An 18,502-nucleotide genomic window follows, 5' to 3' on the forward strand; every position below is an offset into this window, starting at 1 on the left:
TGTGCCATTTCGCCTCCACCTTCAAGGGGAAAAATCACATTATGCTAATCATATAGAGCCAGCCACTATTTGTCATACACAGCCTTTGTCATTCCAGGCATCAATTAGAAAGCCCAGCGTGGCTCCATGTGGAGATAGTCCTACCAGTTCCACCAAAGGTAGCTGTGCCCACAAGCTCAGCGAAATCAGTAAGTAGGATATTTGAAAGATCTACTCTTGCCCGGCCAGTGTGGCTCAATGGTTGAGCATCGACCTATGAACCAGGAGGTCACGGTTTGATTCTGACCAGGGCACATGCCTGGGTTGTGGGCTTGATCCCCAATAAGGGGAGCGCAGAAGGCAGCTAGTCAATGATTCTCTCTCATCATTGATGCTTCTATCTCTCCCTCTCCCTTCGTCTCTGAAATCAAGACAAGTATTTTTTAAACAAAGAAAACAGAGATCTACGCCTTATGAATTACAACCGTTCACCTAAATGAGTACAAAGAGGCAACAGAACCCTCAACATGAGAAAGAAAACAATCCGTCAAGAACGCGGACCATCTTACTCCTTCGAGCAACTTTCCGAACAGCGTGACCACCCTGCTCACCCAGAGCTGACGCCGCGAAATGAAACGTCAGGATGATTTAGGGAGAGACATGCGGACGAATGTGTTACAAACGGCCCCGGAAAGATGGCCGAGATCTCACAGCGCCGGGCGGAGGCTGATAACAACCCGACAACAGCCTGGTGGCCACGGAACAGGCCTGTCCCTGCTGGTCTCTTCCTGGGAAAATCAATCACGCTGGAACCAGCTCCACGGCGCTTGGAAATGCCAAGCTGGCCTGATACTGGCACAGCACAGACGTGGCTCGAGAAGTTTTTACTTTAGACAGCAAAGTCTGCCGGCTTAGTCATTAGTGAGCAATCCTCTAGGCCAGTGGTCGGCAAACTCATGAGTCAACAGAGCCAAATATCAGCAGTACAAGGACTGAAATTTCTTTTGAGAGCCAAATTGTTTAAACTTAAACTATATAGGTAGGTACATTGTTATTAACTTAATTAGGGTCCTCGTGGTATTTTGTGAAGAGCCACACTCAAGGGGCCAAAGAGCCGCATGTGGCTTTCGAGCTGTGGTTTGCTGACCACGGTTCTAGTCCATGAATTAAGTGGGAGGAAGGCCTCGCCATGCTTTATTTTTAAGAACCGTAAGATGCTCTGGAAATGCCCTTCGATCATTTGAAGAGAATCGAATGCCCAGTGATTATCTCTAACTTCCCCACCCCACACCCCCTAAGTTTCGTCAACATATCCAGGCATGTAGAAGCGTGGATAGTGCACAGTTAATGAGATGCATTACAAGGACACAGGTGTGCATATTCATATAAGAATCATTTAGGAGCCTGGCCGTGGTGGCTCAGTGGTTGAGCATCGACCTATAAACCAGAGGGTCAGGGTTCAATTCCCGTCAAGGGCACATGCTGGGTTGCAGGCTTGATCCCCAGTAGGGGGCGTGCAGGAGGCAGCCGATCAATGATTCTCATCACTGATGTTTCTATCTCTCCTTCTCCCTTCCTCTGTGAAATCAATAAAAATATATTTAAAAAACCATTTAGGAAAACAGACATTTAAAGATGCTGAGTTTGGACAATCAGTCATTTAGAAAAACGAGTGGCTAGCCTTTCCCATGGAATAGAGCCAGTTTCCAAGGATTCCTCTGGTCACGCTAAGATCAGACTAAACAGGCACTGAGGGGCGGGGGGGGGGGGGGGGAGGAGTGGTGAACTGTAAGAAAGGAATGACATTTTACAAAATTCTTCCAAACAGCACTGACCTTTTCAGGAGCATCCTAAAACACCCCATGGAGAGAGACGGCCAGCATCTACCGCAGTGAAAGAAATACGGACACAGGTAACTCACCCTCCACCCCGGGAAAGTTCAGAGTAATTGACCCAACATCAAATCCATCCGAGCTTTGGGACCAACTCGTCACTTTTAACTTATAGACCCAATTCTGTGCACCCCCACTTCTTTTCAATGAAGAGAATTTGAAAGACAACAGTCAAAAATGCTACATTTCACTGTGCTGAACTTCCTGCCAAATGTGTGTTCTTTTTCTTGTCCTCAACGTTAGGAGAAGCAAGTGGTGAAAAGTGTCCTTTTCGGGCGTGTCTCCTGCCCCCACGGCCTCCCCTCCACGGGGGTCACACAGCCTCACAGGGGCTCCCGGCCACGTCCCGGGCCTCGAGCTCCCTTTCCTTTCAGAGCGAAGCAGACACGGCCTGAGCTCGCCAGGTCCCCTTCGTTTGGAAATCCATCACTGGAATAAGTGCTGTCATCCTTACATGCTCCTAATTAAGCTCCGTAATTGTTTCTCCACACAAATGCAAAGTGCTCGGCTTTGCTGCAGCCAATGAGTCTCGAAGTCGCCCCATAATCATTCCCATCACTCGGAGCGATGATTATTACCCTGGGCACATAGACCAGGGCCGCGCCTGGCGTGGGCGCCGTCCTAATTAATACGTCTGAATCGATGGAGAGAGAGGTGTATGAATGGATCCGCGTGGTGGTCACGCACACGTTCCGGATAGGACTGCACACCCGGGAGAATGTTCCTACGATGCCGGTGAGGAAATGCGCTTTAGATGATTACTTTAAGCATCTAATTAATATCATACCAATCCCAGGAAACATAATGGATTCAAATTAAAATCTTGACCTTTTGCTGGAAACATTCTTCACTATTGAGACGTTAAGCCCTGAGTCAAGAATAGGATGGTTGGGGCCACGTCTGTCTGCTTTCTGCCATAATGCAAGTGTGTGCGTGCGTGTGTTTATAAGTGGGTGGGTGAGCATGTGTGCACACATGTGCATGTGTGTGTGCGCGGGGGGTGGGGGCATGTGTATGTGTGCATGTATGTTTCAGAACTGGGCCTTGCTTTAGAACCGGGGTGTGGAACGGCTGGCCTGCAGGCCTTATAAGACCTGAGACATCACTGGGTCTGGCCTTGCTAAGGCAGTAGGGGCGAGTTCATTAAATGTTTGACCACAAGATCAATTAAAAATGTTTGGCAAATTTTTAAGTGGATAATTATGCATGGCCCGCAAATGATGTGGTAAGTATCCAAATGGCCCTTGGCAGAGAAAGGTTCCCCACCCTGCTTTAGGACACGGGGTGGGGTGCCCCTTCAAAGTGCCTGTTTCTGGGCTCATCCCTGCACCTCTGAAGAGAGCTCCACAGCTGGGGGGTGAGCAGCCTCGCGGGGTGGGGCCACGTGCCCTACCAGTAGGTTTGATAGCATTGCCTGTGGGGAGAATCTTTGGTCTAGCGCAGTGGTCGGCAAACTCATTAGTCCACAGAGCCAAATATCAACAGGACAATGATTGACATTTCTTTTGAGAGCCACATTTTTTTAAACTTAAAACTATATAGGTAGGTACATTGTTATTAACTTACTTAGGGTCCTCCTAAGCTGGCCTTTGCTAAAAACTCAAGGGGCCAAAGAGCCGCATGTGGCTCGCGAGCCGCGGTTTGTCGACCACTGGTCTAGTGTACCGTTGGACAAGTCATCCAATTTCCGCAGAAGTCATCTCCATCGCTTCTAAAACGTGCACAGCAGCTTCCCTCCTGTTTCATGGGGGTCGTGGGAGGGGGTGACTGAGAAGGAGAGAAGCAGAGGGAGCACTGGTGTGGTTTACTCCAAACCTGGGCCCCTCCGGACTCAGGAGTGCCTCTGTGACCAGGTGGGGCAGGCGGAGCTGGAGAGAGGAGCCCTCTGCGGTGAGCAGGCCTAGAGCAGGTGGGGCACACATCCTCGGTGACCTTCAAAGACCTGTCTCTGATGACAGTGGATGTGGCCCATGTAGAAACCTCTTGTGTGTTGCCTCACTTTTCCAAATAAAATTCGTCCTCTGAGCCGGGACTAAGCTTGCTGCTCTCAGGGATCCTAGACTTTCTAGGGATAAGCCGTCCCACCCACGTGCCATCTTTGGGGACTCCGTGCTCCTTCCCTTTGCAAAGCTCCCTGACTAGACTTTGTTAAAAAATAGAAGGATCTTTCCATAACGCTTCTGTCCCAACTTGCCTGACACGTCTACGTCTTCTTGCTTTCCCGGGATCTCATTTGTAACGGTGCTTTTACTCTATTTGAAGTGACACTAGATAAGTTGCCATATATATATATATATATATATATATATATATATATATATATATATATATATTTGATTTTTACAGAGAGGAAGGGAGAGGAAGAGAGAGTTAGAAATATCGATGAGAGGGAAAAATCGATCAGCTGCCTCCTGCACACCCCCTACTGGGGATGTGTCCGAAACCAAGGTACATGCCCTTGACCAGAATCGAACCTGGGACCCTTCAGTCCATAGGCCAACACTCTATCCACTGAGCAAAACCGGTTAGGGCTAGATAAGTTGCTTTTACACTAGTTCCAAAATTCTGCTTTAAATATTGCTTGTTTCCCCCATGAGATTTAATTTGCTAAAGGGAATTTACTAAAGAAATAAAATGAAATATCCACACATCTCAAAATCAACTGGATAAGGAAGCCGGTGCCAGGAGAGAGGAATGATTCTTCCAAGGTCACACAAGGTCACACACAGGATGACAGAGTGGAGACTAGCGTCGCCGTCCTTCTTCACTCCAAGTCAACACCTCTTTCGTATGGCTTCCCACTATATCCACGTGACCTCAGATCATGTGAGGACCTGAACCCCAAAGATTTTCCTCCATCTCACACACACAACCTAAGGCGAAGGTGCTTATAGTGAGTTTGTTGCTATGAAATTTAAGTTAGAAAGGGTCATATTGAAACAACTTCACATGTTGTTGCTAATGGGCATTATCTGAGACAACCTCTGCCCTCTGCTTTATTATCAAGGAATTTGGGTCTGAGCCTGACATTTCAGCACTCCGAACCCGTTCTTTCCTCCTTCCTTTCAAAGCCTCTTGCCTACTAGTGGTTTAATATTAGAGATGGGCTAACCAGGTTATGGGATTGGAACTAAATTGCCTTTTAGCCTCCTAAGTTACAAGTATCTTAGAAACAAAAGCCATTTAACAATCCTGGGATTTGTAGTCTCTTCATTCTGTGTATTTCTTTATAGATAAAACTAATTGGTGAATTATCTTGAGAACCATTGTTTTATATTTTTTTCTGCCTGTTGTAAACCCATAGATATCTTATATAAGTACCTAATTGATTGGTTGATAGACTGCTTCTTGTACTTAGCCAATAAGGAGTCATCTTACAGGGACTCATATGTTCTTTTCCTTCTTTAACAAACTCTACCAACTCTTATGAGCAATCAAATTAGCCCTCAAAATTAAAATTACAACTTTAAGTATTAGGTGAAATGAAAAATGTGTTAGTCAGATATTTATAAATTTAACCTCATGTTAAATTAAATAAGACAGGTCATTATTTTAAAAAATCAACCAACAATACAAAATCCATTTGTTAAGTGAGTGATTTTTCACCTACAGCTGGGCTCATTGGTGTGGGGTGTAAGGACAGGCAGCCTGGGTCAGTGTATGAGAATTACATGACGAGATATCACCTCTCAGCTCTTTTGTTGTTGGGGGGAAAAGATGCAGAAATTAGCTCAAAAAATACAAGCGACAGTTGTCTTTCTTTAGCTTTGTGCAGTGGAGTCATTTACGTAATTAATCTACATAATTTTATGATCAAAGTAGTTATACATATAAATATGGCATTTTTAATGCAACATCAAAAGTAGGCAAAACCAGTTTATTTTGCCCTAATGGGCTGAAATTGTTACTTTCTGTGTGTGTTTATTCAACTTCCCCGATAAAAATTACGATTTTTGAAAAATGCTTTTCAAACGCAATGTTACAAGAGTCATACTAATATTTATTCTGTCTTTTCCTATATTCACTCTGCATATGCAATTCTCACCAACCAAATACCATTATTATTTACACAAGCATACTATATCCGTGCAAATACTTTAAAACTTGCGCATTCCATCCACAGTGAGGATCACATTCTGCCTTCCCTGCAACCTTATAGGAACCAAATCAGTCCTGACCCCTCCTCCCCCTTGTCCACAGGTTACATGTGGGAAACCACAGCGAGTTCTCGTCTTTGCCCAGAACAAAGGCACTCACTGTGCTGCCTCAGAAGGCGCAGAGCTGTCTCTTAGGCATTTTCTAAAATCAATGCTTTGGGGTTGATGGGGCCCAGCCGCGGGGTCACAGGAATTTATCAGATACAAGGAGGCTTCCATCTTGATGAACTGCTTTTAGGGGAACCTTTACCGTCTTCATCACCATTGTGTGTCGGGCAAGGGAGGCAGTAGCCTCACCCTGGGAGGGGAGTACAGGATGGGCCAGCATGTGGTCTTTCCACGGTAGGAAACATCTCTTCCTCTCCTTCCTGTCTTTTCCTTTAATCCTCCTCTTATTTTCTGTCCTTCTATGTTTCCTTCCTCCCTCCCTCCCTCCCTCCCTCCCTCCCTCCCTCCCTCCCTCCCTCCCTTCCTTTTCTTCCTCCCTCCCTTCTCTTTCTTATCTCCTTTTTTTTTTTCAGTTCTAACCCCAACATGACACTGCGTGGCAACAATGTCAAGAATAACTCTTCTAGCCAAAACCGGTTTGGCTCAGTGGATAGAGCATCGGCCTGCGGACTGAAAGGTCCCAGGTTTGATTCCAGTCAAGGGCATGTACCTTGGTTTGTACTTTGGTTGCGGGCACATCCCCAGTAGGGTGTGTGCAAGAGGCAGCTGATCGATGATTCTCTCTCATCGATGTTTCTAACTATCCCTCTCTCTTCCTCTCTGTAAAAAATCAATAAAATATATTTAAAAAAATAAAAGAATAACTCTTCTAAGCAAATCTGATCAATAAACACAGTCCGAGTAGTGGCTGTCCGGGGGTGGGGGTGGGGGGGTTGGGGGGGTACTTGCTGCCTGGAGAGTGGGACACTTAGGGAACTAAGGTATCATCTTGGAGCAGCGGGCACACGGTGGGACACTGAGCCCCTCGCAGCAAATGGAGGTGCTCTGGGCACGTTTTTATGGGCATGTTTTACCGCAAAGACAAGGAGGAAACTCGCGTGGTGCCAAGAGGCAGGACCCTACCTGTAACGGGGTGGAGGGTAACCGGTCGCAGCACAGCTCAGGGTGACTTCCGATTGTGACGAAGCCAGAGGGAAAATGACGTCCTGCGGCTCCTGCGTGAAGACGGGGCGGCTGAACGGACCGTCACCCCGGTCACCTGGAGGAGGAAAGGATCACGCCCGGTGAGAAAGCACAGGCTCTCAGCGAGGCCCCAGGCCCCGGGGATGTCAGGTCAACTCACACTTAGTAAAGGGCACGCACTTTGAAACAATCTCAGACACACAGAAAGCATTGGGAGAAGAGTGCAAAGGGATGTTTTGAGCCATGTAGAGTAATTTTGCAAACTGATGTCCATCCATAAATCGGCTTCCATGTCCTGCAAGGGTAGTCTTGTGCATAACCACCACAAAGCCACCCAAATCAGCAAGTTAATGCCGACCCAGATCCAGCATCTAGTCTTCACGTCCCATGTCACCATTTTCCCGAATGAAATCCTTCAAGCCAGCGGATCCCGAGCATCACCCGTTTCATCTCAATGAACGTGGGCAAACAGGGCATGCCCAGGGCAGACAAGTACCCGTCCCAGAGGAAAATCAGCTCAAGGAATCCTAGGAAATTTCTCTAAGTTGGTTCATGCTATAGACACAAAAAGCTGTTGTTGTTTTTTTAAAGAAAAAGAAAAAAGAAAAAATAACATAATATCAACATAAAAAATTTTTTTTGGTCTTAAATCATTTATTCGAAGTTCAAAATTCTCTTTATTTTTACTTATTTCAACTTAAAATTTAATTGCAATATTAAAAGTAGCATATATGGTATGATCCCATTTTAATGAAAGTATTCTTCTCTGTCTATGCATTAATCTGTCTACATGTTTATCTACCTCCTCTATATTTATATGCACAGAAAGATGGCTGCAATATTAGCTAATTTTAATAATTTTATGATGAAAAATCATTAAATTTGGGTAATTATTTTTTTTGCATAGCTTTCCATAGTTTGAATGGAAAATTAACACACATTGTCCTATCCTATATAATAAAAGCCTAATATGCTAAGTGTCCAGTCATCCAGTCCTCCGTTCAAACAATCAAAGTGTAATATGCTAATGATACGCTAAGGCCGCTCAACCACTCGCTATGATGTGCACTGATCACCAGGGGGCAGATGCATCGACTGGTAGGTTAGCTTGCTGCTGGAGTCCGGCTGATTGGGACTGAGCCAGACGGGCTGGACACACCCTGGAGCCTCCCCCCACGGTCCCTCCCTGGTTGGCCAACCTCCTGTGTCCTTCCCCGGCCCTGATCATGCACCGTTGGGGTCTCTTAGCCTGGCCTTCGCCTTCTCACAATTTGGGACCCCTTGGGGGATGTCAGAGAGCAGGTTTTGGCCCGATCCCACAGGCCAGGCCGACGTACCCCACTGGTGCATGAATTCGTGCACCGGGCCTCTACTGTTAAATAAAACAACTGATTTTTTTTTAAATTATGGAAAGACATTAGGAGCAAATATGTTGATATGGTAATCTAATTTTTGTCGGCCTGAATGGCTTGTCTGTTCTTTTTTGCACATTTGCTACAGCTTTAAATTTCCAATTATGCTCTTCCCCCCAGAAAAGAAATCCTGGATGAAGTCGTGTGTGTTAAGAACAGAGCACAGTGCCCTGCACACGACAGGCACTCCACAGACATTCATTCATTTCCTTTCCTTCCCTCCCAGCACGGGAAGCGCTTGCAGACTTCGTGTCCTCTAAGTCGGGAGTGGAACCGGCCTGAGTGATGTCTTATATTTGGAAGGTGATTTGTGGTTTTCAAAGGACATTACAGGCACCAATTAAGAGATGAAATCCCTGCGGTCCCCTTGGTGAGACACACATTTCCAATCTCATTTAATTGATGAATTTAAGGCTAATAGAACCGGGCATTCTCTAACTCACTGGCTCACTTGGGAAGACTCAATAGCTTGGTGGTGGTGAGATATGACCTGTTGGTATCTTATTTATTTCTGGATATTTTTAAAATATATTTTTATTGATTCCGGAGAGGAAGGGAGAGGGATAGGAGATAGAAACATCAACGATGAGAGAGAATCATGGATCGGCTGCCTCCTGCAGGTCCCCTCCTGGGGATCAAGCCCACAACCTGGGCATGCGCCCTGACCAGGAATTGAACTGTGACCTGGTTCATAGGTCAAAGCTCATCCACTGAACCATGCCAGCCAGGCAATTCCTGAATATCTGTGGTTATCAACACCTTAAAGCTTGATTCATAGCAGTGAAAAGTCTAGCTTGTGGGTTCCCTGTCGGGTCTCTTGTGGTGAACTGTGAGATGATTCTCGGGCTGGAATGAAGTTAGTAAATCATCGCAGAACTGCCTGGCTTCGTCACGCTGTCAGAAAGCACGGGGAACGTCGGTTTTCTGAACCAGCAAGCTGTGAGCTGTGTGGCTGAGCCTGACTCAAACTGAGGGAAGGTCAGTGTTTGCTCCAGGTTGTAGTGTGGGTGGTGTCCCCGCCGGTCCTCAGCCAGGTTTGGGTCCAGGGATGCTCCCCCCGCAGCGCCCCCCAGAGCCCTGCCTCTCCCGCTGGCTGTGTCTTTTGGGCTGGCCTCTGCTCTGTTTCCGGACCGCCTGCTTTAGCTTGTCCAAGCCCCGGGCTGAGGTCAAGGATGTCTGCCCTGCAGTTAGGTTCTAGCGAAATAATCAATCTCCTCTCTCTCCCCAATTTCCCTTTGTCTTCCCAGCAAGTTACAAAAAAAAAAAAAAAAAAAAAAAAAAAAAAAATCCCTCAGGGAGATACCATCTAATTTCCAGGGAAGGAAAAGTAGTTTCAGGAAGGCCTAGTGTGTGACTCCAGAATTAGAGGCAGACCAGTGTCTTACATTTTCTGATATGAGGGTATTTGTGAAAAACGAAATAAATAGATTTAAAGCTATTCCTTTATTATTTTTTTTAAATATGTTTTTATTGATTTCACAGGGAAAGGGAAAGGGTTAGGGAGATAGAAACATCAAAAATGAAAGAGAGCCCTAACCGGTTTGGCTCAGTGGATAGAGCGTCGGCCTGCGGACTGAAAGGTCCCAGGTTCGATTCCAGTCAAGTGCATGTACCTTGGTTGTGGGCACATCCCTGGTAGGAGGCGTGCAGGAGGCAGCTGATCAATGTTTCTCTCTCATCGATGTTTCTAACTCTCTATCCCTCTCCCTTCCTCTCTGTAAAAAATCAATAAAATATATTTAAAAAATAAAGATAATTTTAAAAAATGAAAGAGAAATCATTGATTGGTTGCCTCCTGCACACCCCACTCTGGGGACGAGCCTGCAAGCCAGGCATGTGCCCTGACTGGGAATCAAACCGTGACCTCCTGGTTCATAGGTCAACTCTCAACCACTATGCCATGCTGGCTGGGCAATCTCTCTTTTTTTATAAATATATTTTTATTGATTTCAGAGAGGAAGGGAGAGGGAGAGAGTGATAGAAACATCCATGATGAGAGAGAATCATTGATCAGCTGCCTCCTGCACCCTCTCCCCTGGGCTCTCTTAATTGAGCCCATAACCCAGGCATGTGCCCTGACAGGGAATTGAATTGTGATCTCCCAGTTCCTAGGTCCATGCTCAGCCACTGAGACACTCTGACCAGGACTCGCTCTGTATCACCACGTGACCTTCCCTCCGAAAGCATACGTTACTCTCCTTTACCATGTGGTGGGTGTGCGTGTGTGCCCACATTGGTGTAGGTGTGTGGGTGTGCTGGACTTGCATCAGGAAATGTTGTAAATACTGTGTTGTTTTTTTTAATTTTAGGAGCTTTTCAGTTTTCATGAACTGTAATTGACTGGGAGATAAAACGTCCACCCCGCATAACCTCTCACCGAGAGTGGCTGGAACAGTTCAAGCAGCGGCCCCCCAGCCAATCACCAAGGCTGATTAGCAAGGCCCCAGGGCTGTGCTGGGGACGGCGGGCGCCTCTATCCCTCTCGCAGCCAGAAAATGGATGAGGTTGGAGAGACAATGGTCCAATTAACTGGGAGCTGCCTCAGCATCCTTAATGACCAGCCAGGGATGAATCGGAGAGCGGGACCTGGCTCTTCCCGCAGCTGATGGATGTTGCTGCCTTCCATGTCCATGGTCAATGGCTCTGACGTGACTCATAGCCAATTATGCTTCTAACCCACAACCGCCGGTGGGGAGAGTCTCGGAGGCAGTGGGGGCGGTGAAGTGGGGGGTCTGAATAACTCCTTGTCTCCAAGACAATGCTTTTGTATCTTTGAGCTGTAGAGAATCTGGCAGATGAAACAATGGGGTAAGTCGAGTAATGAAGCTAATGATCTCAGCATGCGCCCTGATTTCATCAGTGTCCCGCTGGTTCTGCTCCCTGGGCCCTCAGTCCTCGACGAGACGTATGGGAATGGCCCTGCCTGGGCTGCCAGGAAGGTCCATGGATGTTCTTTATTTTGGGCTATTTTTGTTTCCCTCTGAATCCCCAAGACCTGCAATAGTGCATGTGATAATCCCTCGATTCATATTTAAGAAACAAACAAATAAATGACAATACAGATCAGATTCTAATATTATAATTAATGAATTTCCTGTAAAAGCCCATCACCAGCCCAGCCGGTGTGGCTCCGTGGTTGAGCACTGACCCATGAACCAGGAGGTCATGGTTCGATTCCCGGTCAGGGCACAGGCCCAGGTTGTGGGTTCGATTCCCAGTGTGGGGTGTGCAGGAGACAGCCAGTCCATGAGTCTCTCTCATCATTGATGTTTCTATCTCTCTCCCTTCCTCTCTGAAATCAATAAAAATATACTAAAAAAAAAAAAAAAAACAAGCAAAAAAAAAAAATCATCACCAAACTCTTCGTTGAGTATAAAGAGTTTAACCTATTTGTGTCTTAACTGTATGTTTTTTAAATGGATATTTACTGAGAGCTAACCATGTCCCAGGTCTAAGGGCTTTGCATGAGTCATGTGAGTTTTTCCTCAGCACAGCCCCCCCCCCTTTTTTTAATTTTTTAAAAATATATATTTTATTGATTTTTTACAGAGAGAGGAAGGGAGAGGGATAGAGAGTTAGAAACACCGATGAGAGAGAAACATTGATCAGCTGCCTCCTGCACACCTCCTACTGGGGATGTGCCCAGCAACCAAGGTACATGCCCTTTGACCGGAATCGAACCTGAGACCTTTCAATCCGCAGGCTGACGCTCTATCCACTGAGCCACACCGGTTTCGGCAGCACAGCCCTTTTTTTGATCATCAGCAAATACCTTCGAGTGATCCTAGGTACCAGTCCCGGTCAGAGACAGGGATGCAGCATGACACAGAACAAATGAAACCCCGTCCTTCCCCCGGGTCTGAAAAGAAGGAAGTGGCATCTCCCTTCCCTCTCCCGGCTGCGGAGCAGAGCAGCCCAGCTGCCTGTCTGGGGTTCCAGGGAAACCCAGGCCCCGGAGGCTCCGCTCTCCCGTGAGCGCACCGCGGCTGCCCAGCCGGCCTCAGGGGTTGCCCGCACCACCTTCCAGGGAGCATTTCGGCGGCCATCACTAAAGAAAGAAGGAGATGCTTGCTTCCCAGGTGCTGTTCAGCCCCAGCAAGCGCCAGCTGCTGTTACCCAATGGCCGCCTCCGCGACGCAGTCTTTCTGATGGAGGCGCCGAGGTGAAAGGAGAGATTCCCATAACCACAAGCCCATGCACCAGCAGTTTTGCATCCACAGTAATGAGACGGGGCCGCGAGAACCTAACCTTTCAGGTGCCTTGTTGCTTTCTGACGATGAGCGCGCTTCTGGCTGCCTCGTGCAACACCCCCTTCTCCAGGGGCTGACATAGCGGGCAGGTCCTTGGGTAGAACATGGGATGTTGCAGGGATGGGGCCCCAACAACGTGGAGGTAGGATTGCTCCAGAGGTGAGAGGAGTGAGATCCAATATATAATGAATCGAACCGACCACCGGCTACTGTGGAGTAGCCGGGGTGTCTAGAAAAATGTGCCCAGGCAGGTCTGGAAACACCAGGGTGCTTCGGGGGGTAACCCAAGGAGGTGGAACTGGGGTGGGTCCCACCGAAGGCTCTGTGTCTCACCAGGTCCATGTTACCATGAACGACTCACATGTCTAACAGCGCAGAGGTGTCTGCAGAGACGCGGTGGAGGGGAGTAAATGGAGTAAGAACGGGGCAGTGTTTTTATGGGGGTCTTCAGGGAGGCCAGTTCCCAGCAGGACCACTACCCCAATAACCCTCATGCTTATTGTGCGTTTAAGGGGTGTGACTGGTCCAAATGCTGAATTAAACTGGCCCAAGGAAGTGTCTGCCCATTAGGGGGTAACCTCTGAGTCCTGGAGTGTCCTACCTGGTAAGAATGTGTGTTGATCTGGGGCCTTGGCCAGCCAGGTCCCCTCTGCCAACTGGGATTCATGGTGTTAGGGGAGGGGGGGGGTTATGGGGTAGGCCACAGGGGCAGTAACCAGGTCCCCATGACTGAGCCCCAATAAAGATTGGCGGTGGGGCCTCCCCTTGGGACAGGACGGCTGGAGACTCTGCCCGTGGGACTCCCTGGACACCACCCTGGGCGCCTCTTCTCGCGGCTGAATCCGTGTCCTTTCACCGAATAAACCACAGACGTGAGAACAATGAGGAATCCGTGAGTCCTTCCAGGGAATGACCAAGCCCGAGGGGCTCGGGGGCCTCCTAAACTTGCAGTTCTATCGGAAGGGAGGGTGGTCTTGGAGACTCCCCAAGGTTGCAGCGCCTGGCACATGTTGGCTAGTACTCCCCACAAGCCCAGGCTGTGTACGGGGGATACTCATCGCGTCTTTCAGGTGGAAGATGAGGCACCAGGGACTTGTTCTACATCACGTCGCTCAGAGGTAGCAAAGTCAGGGTTTGGTCCCAAATAGTGGGACTGCCACGGCCATACATCGATCCCTTTGCCATCCTCCCCACCAGCATAGAGATCGCTAAGATTGCAAGGGACGGGGACACTCTACGGCCTGACCGTGCCTCTAACAAACATCTCTCAAAACTCTGCAGGATCCACGCTGGCCCGCCAGCTTCCTGATCCATTACGGTTATCCAAGTGCAGTGAAGACAGCAGGCTCAGGAGCTGCTGCCTCTGAAAAGGGTGTTCGAGTCCCCAGGGGAGGGCCATGTCCTGTCAGTCAGGGACACGGGGTGGAGGGATGCAGGCAGGAGGCTTCACTGTGGTTCCCAGGTGAAGGAACAGTCGGAGGATGGAGGGGGTGGGGGGTTTAGGGTACACTGGTTTGAATAATTGCAACTGCCTTGGGTGTGAGGCTGTTGCTACCTGTCTGGTACCTGGCGCTGGGCTGAAGGGCAGGGGATACAGGCCCAGAGGGGAGGGGCCTATGAGGAGGGCACAGGGGGAATGGGCCCTGGACTGGTTGGTTTGCCTGTGAAAGACACGCAGCGAGTCCTCTCCTGACCCTGGGAATTGGCTGCCCTGGAGGGTCAGTCTCTCCAAAGTCAGCCAGATCCCGGATGGCAAAGCATCAGAAATACAGAGCATAAGAAGGTGGGATCAGCCCTAGCCGGTTTGGCTCAGTGGATAGAGCGTCGTCGGCCTGCGGACTGAAGGGTCCCAGGTCCGATTCCGGTCAAGGGCATGTACCTTGGTTGCAGGCACATCCCCAGAAGGGAGTGTGCAGGAGGCAGCTGATCGATGTTTCTCTGTCATCGATGTTTCTAACTCTCTATCCCTCTCCCTTCCTCTCTGTAAAAAATCAATAAAAAAATATTTTTTTAAAAAAAGAAGGTGGGATCCATGCAGGAACCCACTCCATCAGGTAGCAGGACACAGGGAGTGGAGCACATGTTTCCCGTGGGTCAGTCCACCCGCAATGAGGTGAAGTGGGTGGTGAAAACAAAGGACTGGTTATGCCTCAAGCACAGATGTGCATGTTCCATAAACAGATGCTCGGATGGACAGGGTGTTAACCCTTCATGGGCAGGAGCCAAGCGGGCTCCTTTCAGGGGAGATGATGAGGAAATGCAGGCTGAGAAAGACAGCATCCTGGATAATGCATGTGAGGAACCTGGGAACCGCAAAGAAAAGCTGTTGGAAGCCGCCCATTGTCCTCACCAGCAGGGAGGGGTGGACAAGGAACCCGGAAGGCTGGTCAACCTGGAAGCTCTGAAAGGTCAGAGCCAAGCACCCACTGTCTAGCTGAGACAAGGGTAGCTAAAGCAACCTCCACCTTTTAGTCTTATGTAAATCCTTGCTGATGGGCTATCAGGGAGCTATTCCTGGAATTGCCTGCCTAGGAGCTGTGGGTGGGTCCCGAACCTGAATAAAAGGGATCGCAAGGCCAGAGCAAAGCGGAGTCCTTCCCCTTGAGCTGGGCTCCCGCCTGGCCCCCAATTCCCAAATTTATACTTTCTTGTCTAGTCTTTCATTTGTGTGCGGCCTCCTCCAGAGCCCGAACCCTGAACCTGAACCCTGAACCACGCGGGACATGGGGGGCGGCGGGGGGGAGACTTGCAACTGGCAGCCCAACATGGGGCACTCGCAAAAAGCAATCACTGAAATAAAAACAATATCTAAAAACAACCGTCTCGATAATGACATAGTCAATTCATGAGCACAAACTAGTACGAGGTCCCCCAAAACACGTGTGCACACTGGAACAGCTGGTAGCTCACTGATGCTTCGTTCTTTCCAGCCAGACTGAGCTTGGAACAAAGGAAATTCATCCTCAGATGCCACTGGGAGTGTGAGAACGGAGTTGACATGCAAACACTGCCTCTATCATTATTCCAAGAGTGTGTACATTTGGGGGGGCACGCTGTCTATTTTTCTGATTGATACAAAAATGTCACACACATTTGCTTAGCAAGGGCTCCTCCATAAAGGCCTGGCCCATTTGGTGCTGGGAGAGCCCAGACCCTCACTCCACAGAGAGGCAGATGCCGAGTGTGGCGCCCGCATGCCCGGATGCTGCCTGGGCACCCCCACTTCTGTGAGAGGTGTCCCTCCTTTCCGAAGTCATCAGCAAACTTAGCAGATGCTGCATAAAGTGCAGATTCCCACCTTCAAACAGTCGGGGGGGGCGGGGGGGCGGGGGTGCTCGCCCGGGTCGGCTGATCTTAAATGGCCTCCGCAGAGTTCCTGGGTTCACTGTTCTTTCCTCTTTGTCACACTTTCTGCTGAGCTGAGGGAAGGCGGCCGGCGATGGGCACCCCCTGGCTGGGGCCCATGTTGGCAGAATGAAGCCTAGAGAAGGTTAGCACGGAGCTGCTGTAGGAGGACACGTGTTTTTGAGGCATTCCCTTATTTTTATTTTTACTTTTTAATTGAAAAAGGACATGAGAAACTTCCTGGGGCGATGGGAATGTTTATGTCTTGTTATGAGTGGTGGCGTCCTGGTGAGTACATTCATTAAAACTCATTGAACGGAACGCTCACAACCACTGTATTTTACCGAATGTTAATTCTGCATTGACTTCTTGACGTGAGTGCCCCGGGAAGGCCGAATGATGCTTACAACCTGGGGATGAATGGAGCACTGACCATAAGTGTATCTAACAGGTGAAACCCACTGGAATATCACGTTGAACCTTGGAGTTCTTGAGAAGGACATGGGGGCCCAGAGGGGAAATCGACTTTACAAATACGATCCGGAAGAAGAGAAATACCCGTGAAGATCACACATGGACAGCTTCCCGCATGAGCTTTGCAGATTTCCTATCGCGTGCCATGGCTCGCCCCACCCCGTGAAGAAGGCAGCGCGGTGACCCCACTTTTCCCTTGCTGAGCACGGTGAGTGCGGACAGGGTAAGTGACAGCAAATGGTAGAGCTGAGCCTGGAAGCTCTATTTCTGACATCAAAGTCTGTATTTTTATTACAGTGCAGTTGACATGCGACGTGTATTAGTGTTAGGCGTCAACACAGTGGCGGACACCTACCCACCTTGGGATGTGACCGCGGTGACAAGCCATGCGCCCATCTGTCAGGGAGCAGAGTTATTGCGACGTTATTGCCGCCGTTCCCTAGGCCGTGCGTGACATCCTGTGACATTTATGTTATGCCTGTAAGTGTGTATCTCCTCATCTCCTTCACCTTTTCAGTGTCCCCTCAGCCTCCGCTGAAAAGCACGGGTCTCTTCTCTGCATCGATGAGTCTGTTTCTGTTTTGTTTGTTATTTTGCTCTTTAGATTCCACATAGAAGTGAAAAAAATACATTATTTGTCTCTCTCTGTCTAACTTATTTCACTAAGCATAATACCCTCACGCATGTTGTCACCACTGGCAGGCTTTCCTTCTTTTTCGTGGCTGAGTAATATTCCATTGTGCAATGGTTCCACTTCTTCATCTGCTAGGCCAGTGGTCGGCAAACTCATTAGTCAACAGAGCCAAATATCAACAGTACAATGATTGAAATTTCTTTGGAGAGCCAAATTTTTTAAACTTAAACTTCTTCTAACACCACTTCTTCAACATAGACTCGCCCAGGCCGTGGTATTTTGTGGAAGAGCCACACTCAAGGGGCCAAAGAGCCGCATGTGGCTTGCGAGCCGCAGTTTGCCGACCATGGTGTTAGTCTCTTGATGGGCAATTGCGTTCCTTTCATAGCTCGGCTATTGTAAGTAAGGCCAGGGTTAACGTAGAGGTGCATGCATATTTCTAAATAAGCGTTCTTGTTTTCTTTAGATAGATACCCGCGAATGGAATGGCTGAGTTGTAGGGTAGTTTTTGAGGAGCCTCCATACTGTTTTATTGTGACCTGGGGCGAGGGGTTACTTGATGGCGGAGGTGGTGGCCTATTTCCTGTTCTGTTGGCTTGGCAGGTGCTATTACTCAGTCACAGAGTTCTTTCCCAGTGAGTTCAGCGGTCCCTCAACGGCTCCCCCTGCAGCCGGTACCCAGTGCAGGTTGGAGTCAACGCCGAGGAGACGATGTACCATCAGCTCAGGCTGAGCTCGTCTGAGTGTCCTGCTCTACAGTCTATGACTGGCAGGTGGATTCGTCCATCTATTCATTCGTTAAAGGACAATTTATTGAGTGGGAGCGGGAGAGACAGGTGAGTGTGGCGGGTATTTTCCCGGGTGCAGACTAGCCCTGACCTTGTAGGGCTTAAGGTCAGCTGCAGTCAAACCTGTATATTTATGCAAAGCAAGGTAGACCGTGCTGACTGCGAAGAAGGACGTCCAGAAATGTGCGTGCGTGTGTGCGTCTTGCGTGCTTGCGTGTGTGTGTATGTGCGTGTGTGCGTGTGTGTGTGTGTGTGTGTGTGTGTGTGTGTGTGTACTGGCAGGCAGAGTTCATGGGAGGAAGCCCGCCACTTTCTCTGAGGTAACTGGATGTTCCCTTTTTCTACGTTTACGTGGCGACGTCTAACGGTAGTTGTGACCATTATTTATCTTGCTCATTGACAAGATTAATTTTTGATATTACAATGTAGAGTCATTTCCG

The 18,502-nt window shown here is 48.6% G+C and overlaps 1 non-coding gene across 1 annotated transcript; it reads right to left on the reverse strand.

Moving 5' to 3' along the window:
• Nucleotides 1–15,139: 15,139 nt before the first annotated feature.
• Nucleotides 15,140–15,217, reverse strand: MIR9249 (microRNA mir-9249). Its single transcript, NR_128946.2, is given in 1 exon segment — nt 15,140–15,217. It is a non-coding gene; the product is annotated as a microRNA mir-9249 (primary transcript).
• Between the last annotated feature and the right edge of the window lie 3,285 nt (nt 15,218–18,502).

This window comes from Eptesicus fuscus, chromosome 18 (genome assembly GCF_027574615.1).
Source record: "Eptesicus fuscus isolate TK198812 chromosome 18, DD_ASM_mEF_20220401, whole genome shotgun sequence".
NCBI classification, from domain to species: Eukaryota; Metazoa; Chordata; class Mammalia; order Chiroptera; family Vespertilionidae; genus Eptesicus; species Eptesicus fuscus.